The sequence below is a fragment of the Lasioglossum baleicum genome, unplaced genomic scaffold (assembly GCF_051020765.1).
Source record: "Lasioglossum baleicum unplaced genomic scaffold, iyLasBale1 scaffold0100, whole genome shotgun sequence".
Classification (NCBI taxonomy): Eukaryota; Metazoa; Arthropoda; class Insecta; order Hymenoptera; family Halictidae; genus Lasioglossum; species Lasioglossum baleicum.
In genome coordinates this window covers 318,392-332,498 of record NW_027469160.1, presented here as the reverse complement: position 1 = coordinate 332,498, position 14,107 = coordinate 318,392, and positions in this window count along the sequence as shown.

Below are 14,107 nucleotides of genomic sequence, written 5' to 3'. Positions count from 1 at the left end.
GTATAGTGTCGTTCTTTTTGCTGAAAGCGATACCTTCCTAGAACATAACGCGCCTTAGCGAGCATCATGCTGAGTGCTCACGGTACCAAATTAGTAGACATTATAGCAGAGGCATACCTTATTTTAATATATGAATTAGAAGATCGACTGTCAATCTGTACTACCTCACTACCACCTTCTTTGTGAGTCGAACGGCTGGGTCAACAACATCAACTATATCTGTGATTCCGAGGGTCAATCCTGGAATTTTAGTGACGGGCACCTTAAATTCACGTATGAATTAGAAGATCGAGGGTCAAACCGTTCGAGAACAGTACCGCAATCTGTGAGGTTCGAACGGCTGAGCCAACAGCTACACCTAACTTGTGATTCCGAGGGTTAAGACACGTATTCCTGGTGTAAATCTGCTGTATAGAATTAGCAATAGACACCTCAATTCACGGTCTGAATATTAAAGCAGGCTGTCACGCCGTTGTAGAACGTTACGTATTCGCGTAGGGTCAAACCACTTACAGAATGCCTCACCCTCCGATAGACTGACCCGCTGTATCGAGAGTATAGCACCGTGATCAGAGAAGCAAATTAGTATACATTTTAGTCAAGGGCACCCTAACTTCATGTGCTAATTGTAAGATCGAGAGGCTAACTGTTCGAGAATGCTACCACCTTTTTTGCGATTCGAAAGGCTAAGTTAATAGCTACACCTGACCTGTGACTCCGACAGTCAATCCAAAGTGCAAAGTGAAAATTATGTAGATGGTCATGAATTGGTATAGAGTCAAACTTTTTACCGAAGGCCTTACCTCCCGAGTAGTCCAACCCGCTGTAAGGAGTGCCTTGCTTTGTGTTCGTGGAAACATATAAGTTGACCTTTTAGAGGCATGTCCCTTAATTTCAGGAGTGAAATACAAGATCGCGGGTCAAACAGCTCGAACACACTACTACCTTAGTTGTGAATTGAATCGCTTTGATAATGGCTTCAGCTATTCCGAGATTCCGTGACACAATCCAGGTATTCCAGGTGTAAATCCGCTGAACAGTATTGGCAATAGATACCTTAATTTATGGCTCGAATATTAATCGACAGGGTCAAACCGGTGCAGAATTATACCTATTGCTATAGAATCAAACTTTTCACCAAAGGCCTTACTGTTCGGGAACATCACCCGCTGCGTCGAGAATATAAATTCGTATACAGAGGGAGAAGTCAGTATTCATTTGTGTGACGGGGTATTAACTTCATGTTCGAATTGGTAGGTCGAGTGTTATACCGCCCGAGATCGTTGCCATTTTCTGCGAGAGGCGAACGGCTAAGTGAATAGCTTCACCTACTCAGAGATTCCGATAGTCAAACTAGGTATTCCGGGAGTAAGTGGGATGAACAGTATTGGCAATCGGCAACTTAATTCGCGATTTGAATATTAAAGTGGAAGGTCAATCCGCCGGTGAACATTACTAAATGGCATAAAGACAAGATTTTCCGGATACCATGCCTTCCATGGTCCTCCGCTGATGCATCATGTGTCACGCATAGTGCAGTCGGAAACAAATTAGTAGACATTATAGCAGAAGCAAATCTTATTTTCATGTACGAACAGAATTATCGAGAGTCACGCTCATCGAAAACGATCATATCTTCTTTAGGAGTCGAACAGCTGAGACAATAGCTTCACGTATCCTGATATGCCGACGGTGAAACCAGGTATTTCAGGGGTCAATCCGCTGTACACTATAATCAATGGACACCAAAATTCAAGGCATGGTCATTGCAGTAGGGCGCCAAACTGTTTGAGAGCGTTACCAGTTGGTATAAAGCCAAAAGATTTATCGAAGACACCCTCCGAAGAACTAACCCTCTATATCAAGAGTATAACTCCGTGTTCAGAGAAAGGAATTAGTATTCATTTCAGTTTGAGGCACCTTATCTTGATGAATGAATTAGAAGATGGATGGTGAAACGGTTCGAGAACGGTACCACCGACTTTGAGGTTTGAACGGATAAGTCTATTGCTTCACCAATCCTGTGATTTCGAGAATGATACCACGTAATCCGTCAGTACGACCGCTGAAGTTTATTGGCAACTAACAGCTTAATTCACGGCATGAATACGAATGTAGAGAGTGAATCCGACGGAGAACGTTACCAATCAGCATAATGTCATTCCTTTGACCGAATACCGTACCTTCGAATAAAATTGGTGGACATTTTAGCGGACGGAAACAATATTTTTGTGTATTAGTATCAAAACTGAGAGTCAAACCGTTCGTGAACGTTGCCTCCTTCTTTGAGAATAGAACTTTAAAGTGTATAGCTTCACCTACCCTGTGATTCGGAGACTTAAACCAGGTAGGCCGGGCGTAAATCCACGGAACATTTTAGGCCTGGACATCTTAATTCACGGATTGAATATGAAAGTAGAGAGCCAAACCGTTTGACAGCGATACCAATTGGAATAAAGTCATACTCCTTACCGCATACCTTACCTTCCGGCAATATTACCCACTGTAACGTGGGTATCACTTCCTGTTCCGAGAAACAAATTAGAAGACATTTTTGTGACGGGCACCTTAATTTCATGTATGAATTAGATACGAATCGTTGCTACCCTCTTTGAGTATCGAACGGATAATTCTATAGCTCCACGTATCCTATGATTCCGAGAGTAAAGCCAGGTAATCCGACAGTGAATACGCTGAAGGGTATTGGCAATTGTCACCTAAATTCACGGATTGAATATTAAGGCGGAACGTCAAACCGTTGAAGAACGTTTCCTATTGGTATAGAGTCAAACAGTTTACCGGTAGTCCTTACTTTCGGAGATGCTAACCCGCAGTATCGAAAATATAACGTCGTGACCAGAGAAAGATATTAGTAAGCATATCAGTGTGGGAACGTTAACTTCAAGTGAATTAAAAGATCGATGGTCTAACCGTTCGTGAACTTTACCACTCCCATTGTGAGTCGAGCGGATATGTCAATAGCTCCATCTATCCTATGATTCCGAGAGTCTAACAAGGAAATCCAAGTGTAAATTCGCTGAAGAGAATTGCTAACAGATTCCTAAATTTGCGGAATGAATATAAAACTAAAGCGTCACAACGTGTGAGAGCGTAACTAATTGCTATAGAATCAAACTCTATCCTGATTGCCTTAACTTCCGAGATGCTATCCCGCTTTGCCGACAGTATAACGTCGTGTACAGTGGAACAAATTACAGTACATTTTAATGATGGACACCTTAAATTCATATATGAATTAGAAGTCCGGTATTCAAACCGGTCGAGAACGTTACCTCCTTCTGTGAGAGATGAACGGCTATGTCAACAGCTTCTCCCATAGTGCAATTCCGAGAGTCAAACTAGGTATTCCGGGAGTAAATCCGCTGAACATTGTTGGGAAGAGACACCATAATCCTCGGTTTTAATGATAAAGTAGAGCGTCAATCCGTTTGGGAACGTTATCAATTGTTACAAGATCAGTCGTTCTACCGCCGGCCATAGCTACCGCGAACCTGAGCCGCTTAATCGAGAGTACATCTTCGTGTTCAGAGAATGAAATTAGTACTCATTCTATTGAGTGGCACCTTAATTTCATGTATAAATTGGAAGATAGGGTGTCCAGCCGGTCGAGAACCATGCCACCTTCTGTGAGAGACGAACGGCTACGTCAAAAGCTTCACCTATCCTGTGATTCCGAGAATCAAACCAGGTATACCAGAAGTAAATCCGCTGAGCAGTATTGGTAGAAGACACGTTAACTCACGGTTTGAATATGAAAATTGAGCGACAAACCGTTTGTGAACGTTATTAATAGTCACAAAGTCAAACGTTTTACCGAATACCTTACAGTCAGCGAACCTGACACGCTTCATCGAGAGTATAATTTCGTGTCCAGGGAAAGGAATTAGCAGTCACTTCAGTGACGGGCAGCTTAGCTTCGTGTACGAATTAAAAGATCGATGGTCATCCCGTTCGGGAACCTAACCACCCTCTTTGAGATTCGAAAGGCTATGTCAGAAGCTTCACCAATCCTGTGATTCCGAGAGTCGTACCTGGTGTTCCGGGAGTAAATCCGCCGAATAGAATCAGCAATAGATACAATAATTTGCAGCTTTATATTAATGTACAGAGTGGAAACGTCTTAGAACGTTCCCTATTGGTGTATATTCGAGCATTTTAACGAAGGCCTTAGTATCCCAGAAGCTAACCCCCTGCTTCGAGCTTACATCTTCGTGTTCCGAGAAGCAAATTTGCATACATTTCAGTGACGGACGCATTAATATCAGGTATGCATTAGAAGATCGAGGGTCAGTCCATTTGAGAACGTTACAACCACCTTTGGGTGTCGAACTGCTGAGTCAAGTACTTGACCTAAGTTTCTGATTCCAAGAGTCAAGCCTGGTATTCCAGGAGTAAATCAGCTAGGCTATTTATGTCGTGCGTCACACCGTGTGAGAACGTTGCCAATTAGTATAAAGTCAAACCATTTACCGCAAACCTTACAATCCGAAAAACTAAGCCACTGTATCGAGGGTACACACGGGAACGAATTAGTAAACATTTTAGTAACGCGCACCTTTTTTTCATGTATGAATGGAATGATCGAGAGTTAAACCGTCCTACAAAAATCCCACCATATTTGAGCGCAGAACTGCTAAGCAAACTGCTGCACCTATCCTCTGATGCTGAGAGGCAGGCCAGGACTTCCTGGAGTCAACGCGCTGTACACAATCTTCAATGGACACCTTAATTTTCGGTTTGAATATTAATGTAGAGCACCAAACCGTTTGAAAGCATTACCAGTTGGTATAAAGTCAAATGATTTATCAAATACCTTACCCTGCGAGAATCTAACCCCTGTATCGGTAGTCTAAATTGGTGTTCAAAGAAGCAAGCTATTATTTCTTATAGTGCCGGGCATCTTAATTGCATGTATGAATAAGAATATCGGAGTCAAACCGTTGAAGAACGTTACCGCCTTGTTTGAGTGTCGAACGGCTGACTCAATAGCTTCGCCTGTCCTGCGATTCCGAGAGCCATACCTGGTTTCACAGATGTTCATCCGCTGAAAAGTATTGGCAATAGACGTCTTAAATCACGATTTCAATATTAAAATATTGCGATGCACCGTTTGAGATCCCTCTTTTCACCGAAAACGTTACCTTCATAGAACATATCTCGCCGTAGGGTGTGTCATGCTTCGTGCATACGGAATCAAATTTGTAGACATTTTAGCAGACGGACCCCTCATTTTCATGTATGAAAAGAATGATAGGGAGTCAAGCCGTTCGAAAACGTTCCTACCTTCTTTGGGAGTTGAACGGCTAATTCAAAAGCTTCAACTATCCTATTATTCCGATAGTCATATCAGGTTTTCCGAGAGACAATCCGCTGAAATTCACCAAACCTGATTAAAGTAGAGCATCATACCGTTGCAGATATTTACCGAGTCTCTTGAAATCCAAATACTCACCAAAGGTCTTACTTTCCGATTAGACTAACCTCAATTTACGGTTTGAATGTTAAAGCACGCCGTCAAGCCGTTGTAAGACATTGCCTATTCGTGCAGGATAAAGCTTCTTACAGACTGCGTTGCCCTCCGAAAAACTCACCAACTGTATCGAGAGTATAACACCGTGTTCAGGGGTACATACTAGTACACATTTTAGTGACCAGCACATTAACTTCAGCACTATAACTCCGTGCTCAGTGAAAGAAATTAGTACTCGTCTCAGCCACGAGAACACTGACTTCATGTATGCACTAGAATCTCGATAGTCAAACCGATCGGGAACGATACCACCCCCTGTGAGAGTAGAAGGAATAAGTCAATGTCTGCACCTATCCTGTGATTCAGAAAGTCAATCCAGGCACCCCTGGAGTAAGTGCTCTGAACAGTATTGCAATGGACACCTTAATCCACGGTTTAAATATTAAAGCAGACAGTCCAACCGTTGTAGACCGTTTACTATTGTTACATATAGCCAAATATATCACCGATAGCACAACCTTCGAAGATACTAACCCGTCGTATCGAGAGTATAACTTCGTGTTCAGAGAAAGAAATTATTAAATACTTTTCTGTCGGTCACCTTGATTTTACTATCAACAAGACGATCGAGTCACACACCACTTTGAATCAGAAGATAGAGGGTTAAGCCGTTCGAGAACGACGTCACCTTCCTTCAGAACTGAACGGCTAAGTCGATAGATCCACCTATCCTGTGATTCCGGGAGTCAATCCAGTTATTCGGGCAGTAAATCCGCGTTACAGTATGGCATTATATACCCTGTTTCACGTTATAGATATTAAAGTACGGAGTCAAGCCGTTATACTACGGTACCAAGTGATGCAGGGTCTAACTTCTCACCGAAGGCCGTTCCTTTCGGGAACCTAGCCCGCTGCATCGAGAGTATAACTTCGTGTTCAGAGAAACAAATTAGTATCCATTTTAGCCACGGGCACGTTAATATCATCTACGAAGTAGAAGATCGGAAGTCAGCGCCTTTGAGAACGTTACCCCATTCCTTTGGGATCGAACGTCTAAGTCAATAGCTTCAACTATGTTGTGATTCGGAAATTCAAATCAGGTATTACGCCATAAATCCGCTGTACAGTATTGGAATTAGGCATCCTATCTCGCGGTATAAATATTAAATTGCAGAGTCAATCCGTTGTCGAGCATTACAATTTGTTTAACGTCATACTCTGTTACCGAAGACCTCAGCCTCCGAGTACAAAACCTGCCGTATCGACAGTATAGCTTCAGGTTCAGAGATACAAATAACTATATATTTTAGTGACGGGTACCTTAATTTCATGTATGAATTACAAGATCCGGGGTCGAACCTTTCGAGAACGTTACCATCCCCTTTGATAGTCGAACCGCTGAGTCAATAGCTTAATGCATCCTGTGACTCCGAGAGCCAAACCAGGTACTCCGGGAGTAATTGCGCTGAACCATTTGGTAGTATACATCTTAATTCTTGGTATGAATATGGAAGCAAACCGTCAAACCGTTGAAGAATGTTATCAATTGCTATACAGTCAATCGTTTTACAGAAAGGCTTACCGAGCGAGGAGCTAACCAGCCGTATCGAGAGCATAACATCGTGTTTAGAGAAACACATTGGTATACATTTTAGAGACGATCACACTAATTATGTGCTTGAATTGGAAGAAGGAAGGTCATGCCGTTCAAGACCGTTTCCACCTTCTATGATATTCGAGAAGTTAAGTCAATGTCTCCACCTATCCTGCGATGCCGACAGTGCAACCAGATGTTCCGGGAGTATATGCGCAGTACAGTGTTGGTGATAGTCACCTTAATTCACGGTTTGAATATTAACGGAGAGCGTAAGACCGGTTGAGAACGTGACAAATTGTTATAAAGGGAATCATTTTACTGAATACCATACCCTCTGTGAAAATTTCCCACTGTATCGAGTCCCACTTCATATTCAGAGAAGCAAATTGGTACACATTTTAGTGACGGGCACCTAACCGTCATATATGAATTAAAATATCGAGGGACAACCCATTCGAGAACGATACCCGCCTCTTTGCGGGTCGAAAGGCGGAGTCGAAAACTTCACCTACCTAGTGACTTGGAGAGTCAATGCAGGATCACAAGAGGAAACGTTATACTACGTGTCGAGTCTGTACTCTAATGTTCATAATGAGAATTAGTGTGCCCATTGCCAATGCCGATCAGCGGATTCACTCCACGAACACCTGGCTTAGCACTAGGAATCATAGCACGGGTGTCGCTGTTGACTTCGCCGTTCCATTCTCAGAGAAGTTGGGATCGTTCTCGAACGATTTGGCTCTAGATAATTCTATTCAGAACTAAAAGTAAGGTTCTCGTCTTCTAAAATGTCTACTAATTTATTTCGGTTAACACTAAGACTGGCAATCGCTACAGCAGGATGGGTTCTCGGACGGTAACGCCTGCGGTAAAAAGTTTGACTCTATGAAAACTCGTAACGTTCTACAGCGGTTTGTCTGTAGAGTTTAATACTTATACCGTGACATATGGTGTGTGATGCCAATTATCTACAGCGGATTTAATCCCCAAATACCTGGTTTGACTCTCGGAATCACATCGTAGCTAAAGCTGTTGACTCCAGAAGAAGGTACTTACGTTCACGAACGATTTGTCCCCTTATATTCCAATTCATACATGAAATTATGATGCCCATTACTAAAATGTATACAAACATCATTCTTTAGCTCGAAGTTATACTCTCGATACAGCTGGCTAGGCTTCTCGGAAATTAAAGCTGTCGGCAAAAAGCTTGTCTTTATACATATTGTTTACGTTATACATGATTTGACTCGTATCTTTAATATTTATACCGTGAACTAAGGTGCGCCTTGCCAATCCTCTTCAGTGGATTTACGCCCGGAATACCTGGTTTGAGTCTCGGAGTCATGGGATGCATGGAGATATTGACTTACCTGTGCGGTTCTCAAGATAGGTCGTAACGTTATCGAACGGTTTGACTCTCGGTCTGCTTATGCATACATAATATTAAGGTGTCCGTCAGCTAAAACGTCCGCTAATTTGTTTCCGTCAGCAACAAGCAAGACTCCAAACAGCGGGTTAATATTCTGCGCAGGGGAGGTATTTGGTAAAAAGAATGACTTTATACGAATTGGTTGTGACCTCCGGCGATTTCTCGCTCTATTTCAATATTCAAACCGTGAATTAAAAATTTTATTGCCAATACTGCTGAGTGGATTTACTACCGGAATAATTGCCTTGGCCCTCGGAATCATGGGACTGGTGAAGCTAATGACTTAGGAGTTCGATTCTCAAAGATGGTGGTAACGTTCTCGAAATCTCTGACCCTTGATCTCCTATTTCATACATGACATTAATGTGCCCGTCACTAAAATATATACTTGTTTGCGTGTCTGAACACGAAGTATTACCCTTGATTCAGCGGGATACGTTCTAGGAAGGTTGGGTATTCAGTAAAAAGTTTGACTCTATAACAGTAGGTAACGTTCTACAATGGTACGACTATGTACATTACTATTTATACAGTCAATTAGTGTGTTAATTGCCTATACTACACTGTGGATATACTCTCGGAATTCCTGGTATGACTCACGAAATTCCCAGGTAGGTGAAGCTATTGACATACCAGTACGGCTCTATAAAAAGATGCTATCGTTCTCGATCAGTTTGACTCACGGTTCTGCTATTCATAAGTGGAACTGAGGTATCTATTGCCAATACCTTTCAGCATATTTACGCTCGGAATACCTGCTTTGACTCTCGGAATCTCAGGAGGGATGAAGCCATTAACTCTGACGTTCAATTCTCATTTATGGTGGTAACGGTCTCGAACGGTTTTACGCACGATCTTCTAACTCATACATGAAATTGAGGTGACCGTCGCTGAAATGTAAATTAATTTGTTATTCTGTACACGATGTTATACTCGAGATTCAACGGATTATGCTTTCGGTGGGAGAGGTTATCAGTAAGACGACTAACTATATTCCTATTTGTACCGATCTAAAAATTACTGACGCTCGACTTTAAACTCAAACCGCGAAGTAAGGTGTGTATTTCCCGTGCTGCACACTGCATCTAATTCCATAATACCTGGTTTGACTCTCAGAGACACAGGATAGGTGAACCTGTTGACATAGCCGATCGTCTGTCACAGAAGCTGGTAACTTTCTCGAACGGTTTGACCCTCGACCTTCTTATTCGTAATGAAATTGTCGTCCCCGTCACTATAATGATTACTAATGTGTATCCCTAAACACGCAGCAATATTCTCGATACGTCGGGTTCGCTTCTCGGACGGTGAGGTATTCGGTAAGACGTTTAACTTTACAGCCATAAGTTACGTTCTCACACGTTGTGGCGCTATATTTTTATATTCGTTCCCCGAATTAAGGTATCTATTGCTAATACCCTTCAGCACATTTACGCCCGGAAAACCTGCTTTGACTTACCGAATCACTGGATGGGTGGAGCAATTGACTTAGGCGTTCGTCTCTCATAGAATGTGGCAACGTTCTCGATCGGTTTGACACTCGATCACCTGATTCATATACGAAATTAAGGTCCTCGTCACTAAAGAGTGTAGTAATATGTTTGAATCTGAGCATGACAGGATGGGTCAAGCTGTTGACTTATCTTTGCGAATCTCAAATACTGTGAGCACGTAATCGATTGGTTTGGCACCAAACCGGATTGAAATTCACCCTTAATATTCAAACCGTGAAGTAAGCTGTCAATTGCCAGTACTCTCCTGCGGACTTACTCTCGGATGCCTGGTTTGGCTTTCGGAATCACAGAATATGTGTCGCTATTGACTTAGCCGATCGATCGTCAAAGAAGGTGGCAGCATTCCCGAACTGTCTGACCCTCGATCTCTATATTAGGTACATGAAATTATGGTGCACGTTTCTAAGAGGTCTACTCATGTGTTTCTCTGAACACGTAGTTATACTCTCGATGAAGCGGGTGAGGTTCGCAGATGGTACGGCCGCCAGTAAAAAGTTCGACTTTATATCAATTGGCAACATTCATAAAGCGTTTGACGCAGAATTTAATATTCAAAACGTGAATTAAGGTGTCTCTTGCGAATTGTATTCAGCGGATTTACTACCGGAATGCCTGGTTTAAATCTAGGAATCACAGTATGTGTGTAGCCTTTCGACCCCCGCAGAGTGTGGATACGATCTCGAAATATTCGACGCTCGATCTTCTAATTCGTCCCTGAGGCTATAGGGCTCGTCACTAAATCGTATACTAGTTTATACGCCTGAACGTGGTGTAATACTCTCGATGCAGCGGGTCAGTTTTGCAAAGTGTATGACATTCTGTAATACATTTAACCCTACACGAATACGTAATGTTCTACAACGGCTTAACCGTCTGCTTTAATATTTAAACCGTGAATTGTGATGTCTATTGTCTATTCTGTACAGCGCATTTACACCCGGAATATTTGGTTTGTCTTTCGGTACCAAAAGGTATGTGAAGCTGGAGACTTAGCTATGCGACGCTCAATGAACTTGGTATCGAACACGAACGCTTTGACCCTCAATGTTGATATTTATATACCAAAATGGGACTCCGTCCTCTAAAACGTCTACTAGTGTATTGCAGTGAACAATAAGCGAGAGACACGCTACAGCGTGTTAGGTTCAACGAAGGTATGGTACTCCGTAAAAAGATTGTCTCTATACCATATAGTAATGTTCTACAACGTTTGACCCTCTAATTTAATATTCGTAACATGAAATAAGGTGTCTATGACCAATACTGCTCAGTGGATTTAATACCGCAATACCTGATTTGGCTCTCGGTAATACAGGATAGGTGACGCTATTGACTTTGTTGTGCGACTCGCAATGATGCTTGTATCGTTCTAGGACAGTTTGCCTCACGACCTTCTAATTCATATATGAAATTAAGGTGCACGTCACTAAGAATTATTCAAATTTGTTTCTCTGGGCACGAAGTTATACTTTCGATACAGCGTGTTTGGTTCCCGGATGTTGAGAACTTCGGTTAAAAGTTTGACTTTGTTCGAACAGGCAATATTACCCAACGGCTTGACGGCCTGCTTCAATATTCATAGAATGAAGTAAGGTATCTATTGCAAACACTGCTCAGCGGATTTAATCCAGGAATGACTGGTTTAGCTACAGAACTTGCAGGATGTGTGAAGCTATTGACTTCGGCGCTCGACTCTAAAAGGGGGAGATACCGTTACCGAACGGCTTGAACACCGATCTTGAAATTCGTACATGAACTTATGGTGACATTACTAGAATGTATACCTGTTCGTACCACGAAACACCGTGTTATACTCTCGAAAGAGTTGGTCAGTTTTTCGGAGGGTAAGGCGTTCTGTGAGATATTTAACCCTACACGAATAGGTAATGTTCAACAACGGCTTGACGGCCTGCTTCAATATTCATACCGTATACTGAGGTGCCTATTCCCAATAATGTTCAGCGGATTTACGGTCGGAATACCTAGATAGACCCTCGGAACCACAGGATAGGTGAAGCTACTGACCTGGTCGTTCGACTCTGAAAGAGGTTGATAACGTTCACGAACAGTTTGACCATCGATATTCTAATTGATACATGAATGTAAGGTGCCGACACTGAAGTGTATACCAATGTGTTTCCCTAAACACGACGTTATACTCTCAATGAAGTGGGTGAGTTTCGAGGAAGATACGTCCTACAGTAGAACGTTTGAACCTATAGCAATTGGTATCGTTCTCAAACGGATTTTCACTCTACCTTACCATGCAAGCCGTGAACTCAGCTGTCAATGAACGTTAACGGTCATACTCCCGGATAACGTGATTTGAGTCTGGGATTCATAGGACAGGTGAAACAATAACCTTAGCCTTCCGTATCTCGCAGAAGGTGGTAATGTCCTACAATGATTCGATCCTAGGTCTTCCAATCCATGCCGGACGTTAAAGTGCTCGTCACTAAAACGTATACTAATATTATCCCCTGAACATGAAGCTATTCACGCAATGCAGCGGGACAGGTTCGCGGAATGTACGGCCTTCGGTAAAACATTTGACTTTGTAGCAGATGGTGACGTTTACAAACGGTTTGACACCCTACTTTAATACTCACTCCGCGAATGAAGGTATTTGTTTCCAACACTCCTCAGCTCATTTACCATCGGATTGCCTGATGAGTCTCTCGGAATCAAGGGATAGTTGGAGCTACTGACTTATCCGTTTGACTCTCAAAGAGGGTGGTAACGTTCTCGAACGGTTTGGCTCTCCATTCTGACATCCATTCATGGAAATGTGGTGTCCGTCTGCTAGCATGTCTACTAATTTATTTCCGTTAACAATAACCAAGTCACTCTGTACAGTGGGTTAGGTTCTCGCATGTTATGCAATTCGGCAAGACGAACGACTGAATATGAATTGGTAATATCCTCCGACGGATTGACGTTCCATTTCAATATTCATACAGTGAATTAAGGTGTCTATTGCCAATACTGTCCAACGAATTTACTTGCGGAATACCTGAACTGATTCTCGGAACCATAGCATAGATGAAGCTATTGACTGAGGCGTCGGTTTTCAACGAGTCTGGTATCGATCCCTGATGGTTTGGCCATCGATCATCTAATTAATACAGGAAACTGATATGCCAGTCACCAAAATGCATACTAATTTGCTCCTCTGAACACGTAGATATAATGTCGATACAACGGGTTAGCTTCTCGGATCGTAAGGCCTCTGCTATAAAGTTTGGCTCTATATCAATACGTAACGTCGTACAAAGGTTTGCCCTTGGACATTAATATTTATTCCATGAAATAGAGTGAACATTGCCAATACTGTTCAGCTGATTTACTAACGGAACACCTGGCTTGACTTTCGGAATTTCGGGGTAGGTCAAGCTATTCACTTTGCCATTCGTCTCTTACAGAGTCTGGCAACGATCTCTGATGGTTTGACCATCGATCTTCTAATTCATACATGAAGTTATGATGCCCGACACTGAAATGTAGTCTAGGTTCTTTCTCTGTTCACAATGTTATACTATCGCTACGGCGGGCTAGCTTCTCAGAAGGTAGAGATATCGGTACAGTGTTTGATTCTGTCCAATAGGTCACGTTCTATAACGGTTTGACGGTCTGCAATAGTATTCAAACGTTTTATTAATGTGTCTATTGCCAATACTGTTCTGCAAATTTACTCGACACATACCTGGTATGACTCTCGGAAGCACAGGATATGTGAAGCTATTCACTTTGCTATGCGATGCACAGAGATGGTGAAAACTCTTCCGAAGGATTTTACTCTCGATGATAATACTTATATACAAAAATGTGGTGTCCGCCCACTAAAATGTCTACTAATTTGTTTCCGTGAGCATCAAGCGAGACACTCGCTACAACGCGTTCGGTTCTCGGAAGGTAACGTATTCGGTAAAAAGAATGAATTAGTACGTATTGGTAAAGTTCGCCGATGGTTTGACACCTTACTTTAATATTCATACAGTGAATTATGGTATCTATTGCCAATACTGTTCAGCGGATTTACTCCTGAAATACCTGGCTTAGCACTTGGAATCTCC